We start from the raw sequence: 16600 nt of genomic DNA on the forward strand, positions 1-16600 counted from the left end.
TCAGCTTGATTTTGTGGCACCCTAACACTCTTATTTTTTGTAACGCTGATTGCTTTTTAAAAGTTATCGTAGCTATATATATTGTTTGTGGAAAATACAAAGAATAAATGAGAAAATGAAAATCACCTGAAATCCTACTACCTTGAGAAAATTATTATTATTTTGAAACACACGCACACACACACACACACACACACACACACACGCATACATGCTTGCATGCACTGGTGCAGGGGAGGGGTAGAAGGAGAGGGAGAGAGAATCTCAAGTAGGTTCCATGCTCAGTGCAGAGACCTACACAGAGCTCAGTCCCACAACCCTGAGATCATGACCTGAGCCAAAATCCAGAGCTGGATGCTCAACCGACTGATTGACCCAGGCACCCCACCTTCAGAAAATTATTATTGATACTTGAATATATTCCTCTGTCCTTTTTTTCTATAAATATGTACTTCAAATATATATAAAGTTGAGATAATATAATACACATACTGTATATATAAATATCTTATATCATGCCTTTTCCTTACTTTTCTTTGTGAACATATTCCCATGTGATTAAATATCCTTCAAACGTGATTTCTAAAGACAGCCTGGTGTTTCATAATGCAATGCTTGCTCTTCTGTTCTTTATCTTTAGGCTTTCTGCTTTTCTTTGTAATGCTTTTACTTCCTGTTTCCTTTTTATCTGTTCATTTTTGCTTTATGGAATGGATTTTCTCTGCTTTCCCTCCCTGTGGTGATTTAGAAAGTATTCATCCTATTTAAACTTAATAGTGATGACACTTAAGTTTTTGAAAGCGTATTTAAGCCCATAAGCATCAAAGTTAAGAATTAAACAGTACGGTTTTATGGCCTTCCCTTCCCTAATTTCCCCATTTGGGCTACTATGCGCTAGGTTTTTTAAGACCCGTGCTAATATTTTTTACATTCTGATCATTTCAATATTCCTTCATCCCTTTCAAGCATAGTTTGGCATTTCTACTATTCTACTGCTAAAGTTACACTAAGTATTCAGGTAGCTCGAGCAGCTTGTCATTATTCACGTATCTCTTACCTGGATATCCCCCCCCTGTGGGTTCTTGATTTTGCTTTGTCTCTTGGTGAATCAGCATTTGCCCTTAAGACTTTTTTTTGGGGGGGGGCATAAAGGGAATACTGGTCATGTAATTTATTTAACCCTTGAATGTCTTAGAGTTATTCCATTGATTTACATGTACATGACATCTTGGTTGACCATTTCCTTCTTCTCAAAGTTGTTGAAATTTCTCCATTGTGTCTGAGCAGTGAATGTAGGAGAGAAGCCCAAGACCAGCTGGGTTTTGATTCTTTCATAGGTTTTCCTTTCCTTTTCACTGTTTGAAGGTTTCTAGAATTTTCTCTAGATATCAAAAAAGTATAGGTATATGGGGCGCCTGGGTGGCACAGCGGTTAAGCGTCTGCCTTCGGCTCAGGGCGTGATCCCGGCGTTCTGGGATCGAGCCCCACATCAGGCTCCTCTGCTATGGGCCTGCTTCTTCCTCTCCCACTCCCCCTGCTTGTGTTCCCTCTCTCGCTGGCTGTCTCTATCTCTGTCGAATAAATAAATAAAACCTTTAAAAAAAAAAGTATAGGTATATGTGTTGATTTAATTTCTTTTGCACTGTGTTTAAATATGCTCTTTAAATATGCAGCCTCAGATTTTCAACTCAGGAATGACGATGGGGATGGTGATTGTGATTATGATGATTCTGCTCTGGGGTATTCTCTTCTTGAAGGAATTCTTCTAGCCATGTATTGGGTCGCCTGGTTATGTTGTCTAGGCTTCTCTTTTTCCGTCACTACCATACAAGTCCTGGGAAAGCTTTTCAAGTGTATCTTTACGTCTTGAACTTAATTTCTTGCAGCGTGCTTTCTGCTGCTAACTGCTTTCCATGAGGTTTTCACTGCAGCCATTCACGTAAGCTACCCTGACTCCATGTCCCTCCTTTTAGATCAGTGGTGGAGGACAAACTGGGGTTGAAGTCTGGGTCTGGTCCCGGTTGTTCATATTGTCTACTGCTTTGGGGAGCCCAGGTGAATAGTTGCAGAAGAGACCATGTGGGCACCAAAGCAGATAGTATTTTCTCGGTGGTCTTTGAAAGGAAAAGTTCATTGACTCTTGCTATAGATACTATTTAGTTTGATTTTCTTTAGACAAAAGTCCTCTTGAATCATCCTAAAAAACGAATAAGAAAATTTTCCAGGGGCGCCTGGGTGGCTCAGTCCTTAATCATCTGCCTTTGGCTCAGGTCATGATCCCAGACACCTGGGATCGAGCCCCGCATCGGGCTGCCTGCTCTGCTGGGAGCCTGCTTCTTCCTCTCCCACTCCCCCTGCTTGTGTTCCCTCTCTTTTTTTTTTTTTTAAGATTTTTATTTATTTATTTGATAGAGACAGCCAGCGAGAGAGGGAACACAAGCAGGGGGAGTGGGAGAGGAAGAAGCAGGCTCATAGCGGAGGAGCCTGATGTGGGGCTCGATCCCAGAATGCCGGGATCACGCCCTGAGCCGAAGGCAGACGCTTAACCGCTGCACCACCCAGGCGCCCCTTGTGTTCCCTCTCTTGCTGACGGTCTCTCTCTCTGTCAACTAAATAAATAAAATCTTAAAAAAAAATTTTTTTTCCAAACATTCCCTTTCTCTTTTTCTTTATATTAAATCTATCTCATAGGAGGATATTTCTTGTTAGTTTTCATCTATTTATTTTTATTTTCTGGACCTTTAATATCCTTTTTGCTTTTTTTTTCTGTTTCTTCAGCCTTCCCCAGAGAGGTTGTATGGGAAGGTCTGGTGGGTCTATCAGAGATGAGTGTGGGCTCCATTCTGAAATGTTGAGATTTCCAACACCTTTGTCTTGCAGTCTCTGTCTCTCTGTCTCTGTGTGTGTGTGTGTTTGTGTTTCACTGAAAAGTCAAAGTCACCCTCATAGTGAGTGATGTGTGAGATTAGTAGAAGGTGGGATTCATTCTTACCGCTTTATGTAGTAAAGGAAGGAAAGAGAGGCACAGAGGCTATAATAATACAACCAGAGTTTTGCGTTTAAACCCTGATTTCTTGAGACACCTGGGTGGCTCAGTAGGTTAAGCGTCTGACTTCGGCTCAGGTCATGATCCCAGAGTCCTGGGATCGAGCCCCACGTCGGGCTCCCTGCTCAGCGGGGAGTCTGCGTCTCCCTCTCCCCTCAGCTCGTGCTCTCTCTCTCTCTCTTTCTCTCACTATCTCTCTTGCTCTCAAATAAATAAAATCTTTAAGAAAAAAAACAACAACCCTGCTTTCTTGCTTGAAGCCCTCAGGCCTACTTCCCAGCTGGCAGCCCCACCTCCAGCTGTCCTGACCTGATGTGGTTTCTACCTTGGGCAAACTTTCCTTGGGGTTCTTTGGCACCTGTGGCTCTGGGTAGGCTACAAATCTCGTTCCAGGGATGGACTGCATGGAGCCCTGGGAGGTGGTGGGGGGGGGGAGCACACAGCCAATGTGTTCCATGCGGCTATTTTTGAAAACATTCAGAGAATTTATGATCTGAATTCTCGTTATGTTGTACCTGAATTGTCCATGGCCATATGCGTTCTTGCCATGGGTTTCCACCTGGTAATTCCCACACCTGGACTTCCAGAAGCAGAAGGTGAGACTGTCTACCTGCACAAAGCCAGGCATATTTGCTGCCCTCCTGCGTGAACATAAAATCTTGTTTGAAAGCGGTTCCCCTTCACTACATATGTTCTCACAGGCTAGCAGGGTGTGTGCGTATGAGCGCACTTGTCGGAGGGGAAAGGGGAAAGAAGGAGCAGGCTGTGGGCACACTTTGTGCAAACGTGAATTGGAAAATAAGGCATTTTCACAATTGAGTCAGCTCCAATTATCTGCACTTCTGGAAAGGAGATGTGATGCAGAGGATGGAAACCAGCAGATAACGTACAAATTACTTCTACTTCGTTTTGGGATGCTTGATATAAGTGCGGAGGAGCCTGCCAGTTCACGCCGGGCTGCTACCCCTTACCCCTCACAGACTGCCCCTCTGGTCTGTGCTTACTTGGGCAGCCGTTAAAGCCAGGCTACATTTTCTGACCTGCTTGCCCGTAGTCCTGAATGTCAGCCCCCGGCGGGTGGCCACAGGAATGGAAAATGCCTGAGGGGAATAAGCCCCACACAGAACCTCAGGACCGGACCCCCACCCATCCTCTTCTCGGGGCATCACTCCCACCCCGTCGTGCTCCACCTGGAGGACTCTCACAGCATCACATGTCCACTGCTCTTCAGCCTGTCCCAGCTTCTTCGCTGGACCGCGGAAGAGATACACGATCTCTCCGTTTCACATTTACCGCCATTCAGTTTGCTCCCAGCTTCTCTCGAAGGCTAGGTGATGATCAAGGAGGTTGAATTGCAAATAATAAAAGAAGGTGGGAAAATCTTTTCCCAAACGAAAAATCGTATCGGTGCTGGAAACAGCAGCAACACTGCATTTAAGTTCTTACCCTGTGCTGCTTCAGGCCGTTTTTAAATGATGGGCTCTGTCCCAGAAAACTGTTTGCTCAGGAGAATTCATCCCCTGAGTCGCTGTCTTTGTTCAGACAGGCAGCCCAGAGGGTCTGGAGGCTTCGTGGGCGCACGGGAGGAGGCAGGTGGCGGCTGCACCAGGCTCTCTCATTTGGTCACGCCGCGTAAATACGCGTGCCTCCCCTGGGCCCACGTAGACGCGGTACTTATGCTTCCTAAGCTGCATATTTCAGGGCTGTAACTGCATCCCGGGTCCCCACAATGTTAGCGACATGAAGGGAAAATGAGGGCTCGGCACGTTCCTGGAGATGTGTCTACGATCACGGGCGGCCGGTGTTTGCTGAGCCTGTCCTGTTCGGCACTCGGCGCCGCTCTCGGCCACAGGCAGCCTGACGAGGGGAAGGGCTTGGCGCCAGCACGGCTTCCCAGCCTGGGTTTCTTGGGTAAACTTGGAACCGAACTTCCATACTCATGTGGGAAAGTGTGTTCATCGTAAGTGTGCGCCTTGGGGATGCGTCACGTGTGAAACACCTCCCTGTAACCTGTACCCAAACCAAGAACTAGAACACTCCCCATTCCCAGAATCCCCTTCTGCCCCCTTCGAGTCGCTCCTCGCAGCTTCCCAAGGGCAGCCACCCTCCTGACTTCTCACGGCAGAGATCAGGTTCTCCAGCTTTTCCTTTACATGAGTGAAATCAGGTGGCACAGCCCCTCTTGTGTCTCATTTCTCTCGCTCCCCTGTGTGTTTACGAGATTGATCCATAGCCTGCACGTCGGTGGAGTTCGTTCATTCTTGTGGTTGTAGAACGTTCCATTGTGTGACCGTACTACAACGCACGCTTCTATTTTATTGTTTATGAGCATTTGAATGGTTTCCAATTTTCCCTTTATTAACAGCGCTATTCTTAAAACTCTTGTGTGTGTCTTCTGGAGACCATAGATTCATGTTGCTCCTGCACACGTTCCTAGGAGTGAAATTGTGGGGTCATTGCCTGCTTTCAGCTTTAACAGATACTGTCAAATATAGACTAGATATTTTTACAGGGCTTTTTAGTTGTGGGAGGCTGGCTGATATCCTCACCGGAGAATAACAGACAGGGGTGGCTCTTTCAGACAGCACAGTGTAGTGGGTTTCAGAGGGAGAGAGACCTGGTGTATTAGTTCAACAAGTGTTTATTGAGTGTCCAGTGTTTTAAGGGGCTGCTGTGACAAACCACCACGTGGCTGGTGGCTTAGGACAAGACGAGCTTACTCTCTTACACTCTGCAGGTTAGAAGTCTAACATGGGTCTCCGTGGGTGGCAAACAAGGTGTCAGCAAGCCCATCCTCCCTCCAGAGACTCCATTTCCTTTCCTTTTGCAGCTTCTAGAGCTGTGCTGGCTCAAGCCTCCTTCCTCCATCTTTAAGGCCAGCAGCGTAGCATCATCTCCTCATCCCTCTCTGCTCTGTCTCTGCTTTGTCCTCTCCTCTGGGTAGCAAAGTCTCCCTCTACCGCCCTCCTACAAGGACATTGTGATTGCATTTACGACCCACCCACGTAATCCAGGATCATCTCCCCATCTCAGGATCCTTAACTTAGTCACCTCTGCGAAGTCTCTTTTGCTATGTAAGGTAACATCTACAGGCTCCGGGGATTAGGACCCAGATACCTAGCCATGACTCAGCCTCCCGCACAGGGAGAGGCGGTCCTCTCCTGATTTTCCCCATGTCATCCGCAGAGCCTGCCTTTGTGGAGCGGCGGCCTCGCACATCGCAAAGCTGCCCGATGGTTCTGCTACTCTCCACGGTTTTTATTGCCTTGTGGGAAAAGGTTGATGGGTGGGGCCAGAGAAGCATATTTAAAGGATAAATGACAACATTTGTTTCATCAAATTGTAATTTACCTTCAGTGGTAATAAAGACTCTCAAATGGGTAGGAAGAAAAATTACCAAAATGCAAGACACCATAAGTGCAATGTGAGATCTCAGATTGGATTCTGGGACAGAAAAAAAAAAAAAAAGGACATTAGTGGAAAAACTGGTGAAATCCAAATATAAGCCTATAGTCTAATTAATTTTGTTTCAAGAATTGTACCATGGTTATGCAGGATGTTAGCAGCAGGGGAAACGTGGTGAGGGATATGCAGGAACTCTCTGTATTATCTTGGCAATTCTTCTCTAAATCTAAAATTACTTCAAAATAGAAAGTTAGGAATAAATGCAAGGCATCCACTCAGGTACAGTAGAAAAGCTCAAATTCTATCTATGTGATCTAGGAGATAGAGTCCTGCGTTGGCAGAATGAATTTAGGAGATCCGAAAGGGTAATGTGAGACTTACAAAAGATATAACTACTGCGGGCACCTGCGTGGCCCAGTCCGTTAAGAGTCTGCCTTCGGCTCAGGTCATGCTCCTGGGATCCTGGGATCAAGCCCCGCGTCAGGGTCCCTGCTCAGTGGGGAGCCTGCTTCTCCCTCTCCCTCTGCCCCTCCCCACCACTTGTGCGTGTGCTCTCTCTCTCTCTCAAATAATAAAATCTTAAAAAATATATACGTATATATATATTTATATTTATATATGTGTATAAAACCACTGAAGTGTGAATGGAGATTGGTGGGTATGAGGCCAGTAAGATGGTGCTTGTTATCTTGGCGGGAACACGTGGGTCATCAGTAGCACCTCCCCAGTCCCCCGGGGGAAGTCGGAGCAGGGGGCCCGGGGTGCTGCTTGGGTGTGAACGGAGAGAGACCGGCCTTCCACCTGTGATTGATTCATCAACTCCTCCCCACCCTCCCCCCTCAGCCGTTCCTGGCCCATCTCAGGACTCAGTCTGTTAAGGGCTCCCCAGTGGCCCGCCAGCTCACAGCTGAGTTGTTATCTTCCCGCACACACTTATCTGGGCACGGTTAGAGCTTCCTAATAAAATTTGTCACTGACTTTAATCCCATCACTGTCCAGACCTGGTGATTAGCCCCTCTGGTTGTTTTGGCTTTGCTCTGTACCTCCAGCTTCTTCCGAGGAAATTGGTAGAGATATGAGTTCAGAGAGAGCTCTTGGCCCTATGAAAACAGAACACAGAAGAAGCAAACCAGGACCACGAATAATTCTACAATAATTAGATACAAATGGCTTAGTCTCCCTCCTGCCCTCCGGTCCACCCCCATTTCAGGCCCATGAAGGACAGAAGCAGGAGAGGGGGACGTCTTCTCTTGTCTGTGCTGTGAGCTGCAGAGGCTGGCCTAACCTCCACACTCTTGACAGCTGCACCTGCCCCCTGCCTTCCTCCTTGGTCTCCTGAGATGGGGAGGGGGTGATGGACAGGTCTGGGCAGGGGAGAGGAGGCTTAGTCAGCTCACCTGGAGCTCATGCACCCACACCCCGAAACTGGCTGTGGAATTTCTGGGCCACATTTCCCCTCCCCTCTGCCAAGCCCCATGGAATGTCCTGGCAGGCTTCTGGGGTTGTATAACTCTCCACGCAGCTGCATACTTGATGCACAATTTGGAGCCCAGAAAGAGAGTGGATGTGGAGAATGCAAAGAGGGAGTTCTCTCAGGGGCACGTCCACTCAGCAGATAGACGGGGGTGCCCCCACCAGACACATGGGCGGTCCCTGGCATGTGTGTAGAGGGGCGTGAGTGCATTGAGATATGCCGTGTCTCCGGGTGTAAATATGCGAACATCCCCCCGCTGTGTGTGGGGGGGGTGGTATGTACAGGGACACACTCTTGGGGGTTCTGCTCTGCCTCGCAGCTGCTCACCTGCCTTGCCTCTCCTTGCCTCTGCGTCATCCTGAGAGTCTGATATCCCTCCCAGCTCCTGAAGGTAAACCTGTTCTCAGGAAGCCCGTGTGTTGTCTCAGCTCTGGAGTTTTCCTTTCTCAGCCATCGGGGCTTCATGCTCTGTCTTTGGGCACCTGCCAGGAAGAAGGCAAACACCGGAACGGCAGGGGCGGCGGGTACCTGCCATGCTTGTGCAGACAGAGCCCATGTGAGACTGGAGGCAGGCAGCCCGGAGGCAGCCAGCCAGTACTGCCTCTCAGAACTGCCTGGCTCCCTGAGGTCCTGCTCTCTCCGCAGCTAAGAGCTGGCACCTCTGTAGTCTCCAGCCCCTGCCCAGGGCAAAGACGCAGAGACGCATTGCCAGCCCGAGTCAGCCCTGGCGAGGGTGCTGCAGGAGCTATGGGAGAGGGGGGAGAGCTCACCCTGGGGACAGGAAGAGGTCTGCCACAAGAAAGCACCACAGAGCAAGGTGGCTCCAACAACAGAAATGCCTCGTCTCATAGTTCTGGAGGCTGGAAATTCAAGATCGAGGTATAGGCAGGGTCAGTTCCTTCTGAGGCCTCTTTCCTTGGCTCGTAGATAGCCCTCGTCTCCCTGTGTCTTCACATGGCCTTCCCTCTACACATTTCTGTGTCCAAATTACCTCTTCTTATGAAGACATCAGCCAAATTGGATTAGGGCCACCTTAATGACCTCATTGTAACTTAATTACCTCTGTAAAGACCGTATTTCCAAATACAGTCACATTCTGAGCTGGGGTTAGGACTTCAGCACGTGAACTTTAGCGCATGAATTTTAGGGATACAGATCTAGCCATCACGAGGACGACTCTGCCTCCTGTCTGTAGGCCCATCTCCTAGCTAGCTTCACGTTAGAGCCAGGGAGTGCCCCCCAACAGAACCCTAGCTCTTTCTCCTGCATTGGGTGATAAGGCAGCTTTTGGTCTGGTGGCTTACAAATTGACTGCAAAAAAAAACCAGAGTGGTTTTGGGGGGCTATTTTAATAACTTTGGATCAGGAGAAGGCAATGCAATGTAGTGGCACAAGCAACAACTTTGTGATGCGAGACAGTAGTTGTGTGGCCTTGACCAACTAACTTCACCTCTCTGAACATATTTTTAAATCTATAGAGTGGGGCTATTGTGAGGCTTGAGATAATGGGTATGAAATGCTCAGGGCAGTGCCTGGCACCTAGCAGTGCTCAAAACTTCTTTGCCTCCTTCACTTTCCATTACAGTACTGGTGCTCCCACCATTCCTGCATAGACTATAGTGTGACAGACGCTGAACCCAAGGAGCTCCCAGCAAATGCCTGCTGTCCAAGCAAGGAAGCTGGGACGAGGGATGCTGAGTGCAAGGTGCAGCCCTAATTCTGCTTCTGAATGAACCACGCTCAAACGTCATCCCTGCTGATGGCGGGTCAAAGACAAAACCTCTGTGCAGAAATGGTTCTTTGAACACCAAATTTGGGGGGGGAGAAAAGGCTCATGTGGGCAAAGGCTGGAAACAAAAAGGAATGGAGTCCCTNTTCCCTACAGGGGTGGCACTCAGACTTGAACCTGAGCCAGAACCATATGGAAGGCTTGTTAAAACAGATTGCCAGGCCCCAACCCCAGGGTTTCTGATTCAGGAGACTTCAGGTGGGGCTTGGGAAGTTGCCTTTCTAGTAAGTTCCCAGGAGACGCTGATGCTGCTGGGCCAGGGACTTGGAGAAGCACTGCTGCGCAGTATTTAGTCCGAGTTTAGGGTCAGTATCACCTTGTTTTCTCTAGTCTATTCCCTCTTTGCTGTTGTCCTGGCTGCCAGATCGGATTTTGCTGTGCTTGTCCTGGGGGATGCAGTGGGGAGGAGGGCAGGCTTCTAGAAACTTCTCCATCCTCTCCCTGATTTGCACAGGACTTTCGCTTGTTAATAGGCAACTACTTCTTTGGCTATCATCCTTCTTCCCATTTCTCTTTTTATCCCTCTTTTGTGTTTGGGCCTCTGGACATCTCACCATGACTGAGAAGTAGACCATGGCATATAGCTCCCTCACCGCTGCCTGTGCTGACCCCAGTGAGGAGGAGGCAGATGCAAAAAGAGCATCTCTCCCTTCAGCATCCTCATCTCCTTGGCCCCATGTGCCTCTACCCCAACGCAACAGTTCCCTGGCCCCAATTCCCTGATCACTTTGCCAAAGTAAATAATTGCTGATGCATGGTGACCCAGGGTCATAGCCAATGGAGGAATGTAATTAGGGCCCTCATTTCCAACCATTTTGGGAGCTGTCTTCCAGCTGATACTTGGGTCTCTGATCCCTTGTGCCAATGTTCATGTCCTCCCTCATGCTCCCCTTCGGAGACTGCAGAGCTTGGGCTGGAATAGAATTGCTCGTGAGCAGAGACTTTCCCCACAGAAGGGAGGGGGCAGACCATCCTGTGCCAGGGAGCTGGGAGCATGGCCCTCACACCTTTCACACCACCCGTCATAGTGTGTGAGTGCTCTCTCGTGACTCTTTCCAGGAAGGATCTGAGACTAGAAACTCGGCCCATGCCATATCTTTTTGGACTGCCCAGCACCACATGGTTGCCCTTGCTTTTTTAGTGTTCCTGCATCTTCTTTTACCCGTGCCTTTGGAGCCCTGCTGACGTGTGCTTGGGAGAGGTGGGCGTGCTCTACGCTTCCTGCGCTGGGAAGGCCTGAGTAGCTTGTAACGTGTTGTGGTAGGTGGGATGCGACAGTGGGAGGCAGCAGCCTTGCCTTTTATTCCTGCGTCTTCCATCTCTGGTTGCTGGTGCCAGGATGCCTTGCTGGGGGAGATGATGACAGATAACTGCATTCCAGGTTCTTCTGGAAGCGTTCCCCCTGGTCAAAGCAGGGGAGGAAAACATCTTCTTGCCTTTACTCCAACTCCCCAAGCTAAGCCAAGACTTGAGACAAAAATAAACCTGTGACTACGCCAAGAGAAAAAGGCCAAGAATCTCTTGTGTGTCCTTCCAGCATGCCTTTTTGGGATGGGGAGGGGGCTGTTGAGGAAGGAAGTGGGCAGTAAGTGATGTCATGTTTTGGTGTCTGGTGTTTTGAGCCTCATTTTGGAAGAAGGTCCATACTAAGCCTGAGAGAAACAGAAGGTTTCTTAATTTAAGAAAAAGAGGCTCATTGGCTGTCATCTCTAGGAAGGTCATTGCTACAAGAAACTTGCACAGCCCCGCCTTGCACCCCCATGCGTGAGTGCAGATCCCAGCCTGGTATGCACAGTCAGTTCTGGGCCACTGAGGCAGCTGAAGAGTGTGAGCTCGTTCTCGCTCTCTCTTTAAGGGCCTGGCCAGGTCTTCCCTTCCTGGAGTCCAGGAACCATGCTGTCCCCTCCTTCTTCTCGTAGAAAACTTCCCACAGGCAGGGATGTTCCTTGACTGCTTGCCCCACTATTCTCTCCCCACTGGGCACATCAGGCACAGCAAACAACAAAACATAAGTCTCCCCGCCCCCACCCCCCACAAAAAAAAAAAAAAGATTTTTTTCTTGCTGGAGATCAGTGCAAGAGAACCCTCTTTAAATTTTTGATTTGTGAATAGGCTTCTATGTTGCTTAATATCTGTTCTATACATGTGTATTCCCGTGTATTATAAATTTCCCCAACTAAGGGCTGGACCTGTCTGTCCCTATAGACTCTCCTCCACAAATACTTCCTAAGCTGCTCAGCACATCGGTTATTGTTGGGGGAACGTGATGCTGACCAGGAAGGCAATGGCTGCTGCCTCCAACTCCCTTCCCATGGTGACCCTCAGAAACCTCAAGTCAGGGAGCAGTGAAAAGGGAGTCCAAAGCAACACCTCAGCCAAAAGCACCTGGAGGTGGAATCAAGCTGTCCCCTCCCCCACTGCTCACCGGGTGAGGACTTCCAGGTCTGCGTGGATGGGCCTCGGCTGTGAAGGGTGAGCCCTGACTCCACCTGCTGTCCCACTTGCCTGTCTTACCCATGGTCTCCTGGAAGTCTGGTCAACTGCCATTTAAAAAGAAAGGGGATGGGTGTTGGTGAGTCAGGACCTACCCTGAGTTAGCAATGAAGAGAATCCATACCTCGAATGTGTGAAGACAGAAGAGAACGTAGCCTGGGAATTTTCAGGCTTGAGTCCTCTCATTTTTGAAGCCTCCAAGCCTTGGGTGATTGAGTGCTCAAAGATTGGGTCCCTGTCTGGCTCCCTGAGCCATGAAGTGAGAAGCCGAGGATTAGACTTGCCTGCCTGGGCTTCTCTGGTTTTCCAGTTTGCCCATAGGAGCTCCAGGCCAAAGTGGAACAGAATCCTAACTGAGGAACATGCAGAGATTATTTTGGAATTTCAGAGAGAGGACTGAGAGGCTCTCCATGGAGGTTACGAGTCCAAGGGGACAGCATGTCTGCCTCCTTGGCCATTGGCTCTAGGCTGAGCAGGTTCCTCCAGCTCCAAGGGTGCTGCATTGAGGGGAGGGCCATCCTTTCTGGTCCCCCAATTATCTCTGGTCCCTGGAGCCACCCTGTGGGGAGCAAGTCTCCTCAGCAGCCAAGTGCTGCAAGAGTTGGGGAGGGGGAGTGAAGTGAGCATGATCGCTTGCTGCTGATAGAATAGTAATGAAATTAACGGGCAGTTAGAGCTGCCCCATTAACAGTGGAGTCAGTGTGTCAGAGGCACTTAGGGCATCAGTCCTCCAGATGTCATCCCAGGACAGACATAGAGCTGCTCATTTGTCCTACCTACACTTGTGGGAAGACCTACCTGATCCCCAGAAAGAACACTCCCTTCCCTTTGGAAACCTTGGTGCGCACCGCTCGCTGGGGAGATGTGGAAGGCCAGGGTTTTGCTAGGGTTGTTTCTGAGGCCTGTGAGAGCTGCACGATGGAGAAGCATTATATAGAAGCATTGCATAGTTGCCCTGAGTGCCAGAGAGCACCACAGCAGCCCAGACCTGCATTCCAGCCCCACGTCTCTTAGTAACTTACTGTGTGAGCCTGATCTCCTTACAGCCTCTGTGGATGCCAGTTTGTTCGTTTGTAATGTGGAGGGATCCTATGGAACAGTCATCTTCCTTCCTGGAGGAGGGAAGGGAGCGGGTGTCCAGGAAGGAAATGGACAACGTGACTGAGAGGCATTTCATCCGGTGTCCTTAATCTGGAGTCATTGGCCTGGGGCCCCCCGCTGGGCTTTTGGAAGCTGATGAACTCTGTGAAGTTGTCCATAAAAAACAATGGATGATTGAGCATTTTCTAGAATTTTTGAGAAGATTCTCAGAGAGGTCTTGGCCCTTACAAAGTGAACCCCCCACTGGCAGCTTTGTGTGGGAGCAGTCTGGACTTCAGCCACTAGACTGGGGAGGACAGGCCTCCCTTTAGAGGCAGCACCCCGCTCAGCAAACTTGGCCTTTCATCCAGTAGATGGAGAGAGCCTTGCTTCTGATTCTGGGTGAAGCTCTTAGGGTAAGATGGAAAGGCATGACAAGTGGAAGTAGTCACATGTGACAGGGGAGTCAGAGAAGGGCAGATTTCCACATGATGTACATTGGCCTTCTCCCCCCTGGTAGGAATAGAATCGGGGCCATGAGACCAGGACGTGTCCCTTAATTTCCCTGGGTTCTGGTTTCCCCAAAATGGATCAACTGTGGTGAGAAACATTGGCCAGGCAGGAGTTCTGGGGAGATGGCTCCTCCTAGCTTCTGAACCCCTTTGAATGTGAACCTGGCAACAATTCTGGGCTGGCTGGACTTTGAGTTGTCTTTATTTGTGGGTGTTCCAGGTGCAAAGTTGAACATTGTCAGGGACCAAGTTGCCTGGTTAACTAAGACCCACAGTCTCAAACCATATGGCTCTGAATAAGGGGCCAGAAGCCTGGGAAACTATGGAGAAGGAAAACAGTCAACTGCGCAGTGTAGCAATGAGGTAGAGAGCCCTAGGCACAAGCCCAAATGAAGTGACAAGGTCAAGCTTATGCCTAACCAAGTATCTGTTTATCCAGCAGCTGATTTTTCACTTCATTGGAGAAAAAGGATTTGAGAAGGGTTGACCATTGTTAATAAGCCAGTAGTTTGCTACCAATTTAATTCAGTTCAAAGCAATTCAATGAATAAACCAAATATTTGTGAATTACCTGTTGTGTCTTCAGTATCTTACCAGGTACTATAAGAAATAAAAGGCACAATCTCTGCTTTGATGAGCTCATCAGTAAGCCGAGGAGAATAAACATTTATAGAAGGAATAGCTAGAGAGAGCCATGGCTGGGCTACATATAAATGTGCATCAAGAATTCAGCGTCTTGTTTAAGAGCTCTTTGCTATTCTTATATACCTCCAATCTGTGGTTTCTAAGAAATTAGAGAATCCAGAGTACCTTATGTCTCCTCCCCTTTTTCCATTCTAGGTCTGGCTGAGGGAATGAGGTTGTGTCTGGTTAGATGAGAAGGTGTGGTTGTCTGATTGGAGGTTGCTCTTTCCAAGAGATCAAAGAGTATAGATTCTTTGACTTCCCTCCATCTCTTCCACCTTGTTCCACCCTTCCTATGCCTTCTGCCTCTGTCTAAGCTGACCACATGACTGGACACCCTTTTCAGTAAACCTTCCCTTCTCCAGAGGGGGAAAAGAAAGCCCTCATTTATAGCATATGCCAATTTGTGTGGTGTCAATACTCCCATTATGGTGAGCTCAAGCTGGTTTAACAGCCAGATCACAAAATTCCTAAACATGTAATAATCAGCTGTCCTGAGCTGGCAACAGCTGGCTCTAGCCCACCACTGTTGGCTCCGGATCACCCTGCGGATCTGATCATCACTGACCCCTTCATGGGGCCCTGGGTCCAGATCTTATTGGAAGAGTGGTGACTTCCATAAAATACCAGCTTGTGCACCTGCTGGGCAGCATCCAGGGGGAATGGGAAGTTCAGGCAAGGAGATGGAGCTCTATTTGGTACCTCGTGATTGCACATAATTATCAGAGGCAGAAACTGAACGTTGAGTGAGAGAGAGAGGGTCTATGTGCTTGTTTGGGTTCTTAAATGTAGGAGAAAGCCTATCTTTTTGAAATATGCTGTGTGGCCTGGACAGAAGACTGGCTTTGATGACCTCTGAGATTTATTAAATCCATTTTTAGAAAACTTTTAATTATGTGAAGTCTTCTGAAGGACTAAGGGATTAGGGCCCTCTGTTTGCAAGATGGTAACCTGGTCATCTTCCCACCCCTTTCACTGAGCCCATCTTCCCCACACCTTCCAATCCATCTTGCTCCAGGGTAATCTCCTTCCTCATCCACAAGAAGTCAAATTTCCCCAGGTTTGGTTGAAAACATCAGTACTTGGGAGGTCAAAACTCACCTGGTCACCTCACAGGGATACCTATTTCCTGCAGTTTCTCCCTCTGTCCCCTCCAAGTTGAGAGCCCTGAAGGGTTGAGGAGGAGAGCCTACCGTCAACTGGATAATGGGACCTGAGTCCAGGGGATGCTGAGCACCTGAGAGCAGGGAAGGAGGGGAGGAGTCCAGTTCAACTTCTCCGGGTGATGAGCTATTCCATCCTGGGCTCTGGTGGGAACCTGGCCAGCCCGCTAAAGGTCTCCGAGGGGGAAATCAACCAGAAATGTCAGTCAGGCAGTGGAGCGGCACAAGAAAAATCAATGCTGAATTCCAGACGCCAGGAGGGCAGGAGAGGGAGGATGGAAGGATGAAATGAGAGCATTTGTTTGCAATTCTAATATAACAAATCAACAGATCACCAGGCAAAGATGCCTAATGAAAATGCACATGATGGATGCGGGCGGGTGGAGAGAGGAAGGGAGGGATGGAAGGTCCAGGCACAGGCCTGCTGAGGAATTCAGAGGTATCTGTGTCCACTGTGGTGCTGCTGCCAGGAGAAAGGGCACCCAGACCAGCTAGCCTGAGGCTGCAAGCCCAAATCTGCCACTTACTCATCGTGTGGCCTCGGAGCAGTTACCTCACCTTCCTGCTCCTTCATTTCCTTCTCTGTAAAGGGAGCCATCAGGAACACCCACCAGGTAGGGCTTTCATGGGGATAAAGTGAGGTAACTGGGATAGCAGATGCTTGCTATATGGAAACATCTATTATTTATTTTCTTATTTAAAACACCCATCATAGTGCCTGGTGAATAAAGTTAACTCCCTTTGCCCCTCGGGGCAGGCTGAAGGCTGAAGAAGACGGAGAGGTTGGAGCCCAGGTGTCACCATCCAGGCCATGTCAGGGCCTTCAGTGGGAATTTCCTCTCTGGGCCAATCAGATGGAACCAACACATTCTAGTCTTCTCTAATCCTGCTTTCAAATCTCCTTCTAGCTGTAAGACGCAGGACAGACATTTACTAGCACAGGGTCTGGACTTC

General features: G+C 48.8%; 1 protein-coding gene across 4 annotated transcripts in view; it reads left to right on the forward strand.

The window, feature by feature from the left end:
* The window catches only part of PLXNA4 (plexin A4), a 354685-nt gene that overhangs the window by 39033 nt on the left and 299052 nt on the right, over positions 1 to 16600 (forward strand). The gene's annotated exons all lie outside the window — the stretch shown is intronic.

The sequence above is a fragment of the Ursus maritimus genome, unplaced genomic scaffold, assembly GCF_017311325.1.
Source record: "Ursus maritimus isolate PB19 unplaced genomic scaffold, ASM1731132v1 scaffold_3, whole genome shotgun sequence".
Taxonomy (NCBI): domain Eukaryota; kingdom Metazoa; phylum Chordata; class Mammalia; order Carnivora; family Ursidae; genus Ursus; species Ursus maritimus.